Source organism: Antechinus flavipes, chromosome 2, assembly GCF_016432865.1.
Source record: "Antechinus flavipes isolate AdamAnt ecotype Samford, QLD, Australia chromosome 2, AdamAnt_v2, whole genome shotgun sequence".
NCBI classification, from domain to species: domain Eukaryota; kingdom Metazoa; phylum Chordata; class Mammalia; order Dasyuromorphia; family Dasyuridae; genus Antechinus; species Antechinus flavipes.
In genome coordinates, this window is record NC_067399.1 from 269074108 (window position 1) to 269076976 (window position 2869).

The 2869-nt window shown below is 31.4% G+C and overlaps 1 pseudogene; it reads left to right on the top strand.

Moving 5' to 3' along the window:
* Positions 1-2146: 2146 nt before the first annotated feature.
* On the top strand, positions 2147-2594 carry LOC127549207 (40S ribosomal protein S23-like; annotated as a pseudogene).
* Positions 2595-2869: the final 275 nt, after the last annotated feature.

Sequence of the window (2869 nt, forward strand, 5' to 3'; positions counted from 1 at the left end):
AAGTATATATTTCAAATAAATGATTTCTTTGCTTCTATGTTAAGAGCATACAGTTATAACAAAAAGGTTGTACTAAAGATCTTGCTTAATAGTAGACCATATCCCAATTTCCAATTTGTACCCATTTATTGCTTTGTGCTTTTCTAGATGAAGTGTGTATGTGAGAGGAAAATTGTGTCTCCTTAAGGATTTCACTTAGTGAAGAGTAATCTAACAGACATGGTCTTTGTTTATATTTCATGCTGTCAGGCCTGTTGTCACTACCATTTCATGCAATAGCTCTAGTTTCCTGAAATGTTCAATAGATGGCAAGTCTGTCTCAAGACTGCATGGAACTTGGAAATTCCATGGAATAACAGCTATTATCTCACAAGTGAACTTTGTAGTGCTTATTTTCTATTAGTTAAGGAGACAGCAAAACCTGTTTATGAAATACTAAATATGAACATATTTAGAAAAATATCTACTAACCTGATGAGTGATCTTTGAAATGGTTTCTATCTTTTTAAGGAGTCAAGGAAGCAAATTTGTTATTTGAAGAATCTCAACATCAAACAAATATAGAAAAATGGAAAGACAGACAGAAGCAGGCTGGCAGAAAGACAAAGACAAATTCCAGTTGAAATCAAGTGGGTAAGAGGAGAGTAAAAGTGAATAAAGGAGTTTGGGAGCAAATTGAAAAGATTCATAATGTGAAAGAGGAAATCTCAAGAAAATAACTTAAAAGCTTTTTGATGGATCAGAACACAGATAAGCATCTATAACTACAATAATAATAATAAAAATTCCAGATATTCCACAAGTCTTTGAAATGACTATAATTCCCACATTTCATAAAGGACCAAACTCAGTGAACAAGGTTGCCAATCTCACAGAGAATATTTTTCTTTCTATCTTTGAATTATAACCAATAACATTTTTGTTAGTGCATTAGAGCCTTTCAGTTACTGGAAGAGGTTTAATTTAGGACAAACTTCAGGTACATAGAAAGCAGTAGTAACCTGTATTTTATCTTTCTGAAATGAAAGAGGATAGACAGATGCATCCTTCTTGGTTTATAAAGATGTGGTCTAATAATTTTCAAGTTTCGAGTTGAGCTACTCTTGTAAAAGCATTCAATTAGAGAACAACGGTTGAGATAGATTTGTTCTGAGACTTATTTTCATAAGAAATTAAATTGATTTAGATCTCCTATGAAAGAAATGTTGAAGAAACTAGTACTGAAACAATACAGGTGGTTTCTTCATGAGGAACTTTTTGCTATCTTGTTTCATTTTTTTTCACACACAAAAAATTAGGAAAATATCTACCTAACTTTTTTTTTTTTTACTTTTGACCTTCCTTTCTGTTCTTTTTTTAAAAAAAATTTAGTTTATTTTCAATTCATAGAACAAAAGTAGCACTTCTATAACGTGGTACAATAAAAAGATTGAGTGCACAAAAAACTGCAAATCTACATGCATGTGTATTGGATTGCTTGCCATCTAGGGGACAGAATGGAAAGAAGGGGGAGGGAATTGGAATGCAAAGTTTTGCAAGGATCAATGTTGAAAAATTATCCATTCATATATTTTGAAAATAAAATAAAAAAAAACAACAAAAGACAAAACAACAGTAAAAAAAAAATCTACATGTACAATTTTCTTGAGAGAGAGCTTGAGACATGGCACATACACATTTTTAAATAACCTGATAGCTAAAGCTAGGGGAATCAATAATTGTCATGGGGGAGAAAGTATAACAATAGTAGAAGAGAGCTTAAAACTGTTTATTTATATTTGTTATTCAATTGTATTAGGTGATTGGGTGTATAAGAGTAAATATTTGAGATTTTAATAAGCTATATTGAAGAATCAATAACCCATTACATTTACAGAGTTTTGTAAGATTTACAAAACATCTTAGAAACATATCATGGAATCTCCCTATTATATCTGTGAAGTAGGTAGTACATTGGTATAATTCCTATTTTACAGGTTAGAAATATGAGGTTCAGAAAATTTAAGTGACTTGTCTTCAACATTGTATGTCCCCTGACTTTTGTCCAATCTGTTTCCTACTCCTCTATATTTCACAGGCAACAAAAGAGAAAAATAAGATGCCATTTTTTATTAAAAGAGATCTTTTTCATTTTCTCTAGGCCAGGATGACAACAAACATGGGAAAGTGCCATGGTTTTCATACAGCCAGAAAGCACTAGAGCCATAGAAGTGATCAAAAGTTGCAAGACAAACAATATAAGAAAGCCCATTTGGGCACTTCCTTGAAAGACAATCCATTTGAAGAAATATCTCATACAAAAGGGATTGTCTTAGAAAAAGATGGTGTGGAAGCCAAGCAGCCCAATTTGTCCATTAGGAAGTATGTGAGAATCCAGCCAGTTAAGAAAGGTAAAAAAAAAAAAAATCATTCTCTTTGTTCCCAATGACAACTGCTTGAATTTTATTGAGGATAATTATGAAGTTTGGCTGCTGGATTTGGTCAAAAAGGTCATGCTGTTGGTGATATTCCTGGAATCTGCTTCAAGATTGTAGTTGTAAATGTTTCCTCTTCTGGCCTTATACAAAGGCAAGAAGGAAAGACCAAGATCATAAAAATCATGACATCTTTGTCATACATTTTCATGTAAAAAACAAACAAAAAGTGATCCCTGTCTCCCTTTAGATTTTGTAATTCTATATGTCATACAGCAATGATCACACTTGCCAAAGGCTATAATGGCATAATTATTTGTGTCATTTCTACTTCAAATGACTAATAATAAAATTTAAAATTGATGTATGTTTACACATACAGTAAATATATATCTATATATATGTTATATACATACATATATGTATGCCATTTATATAAGTTTACTTATATAATG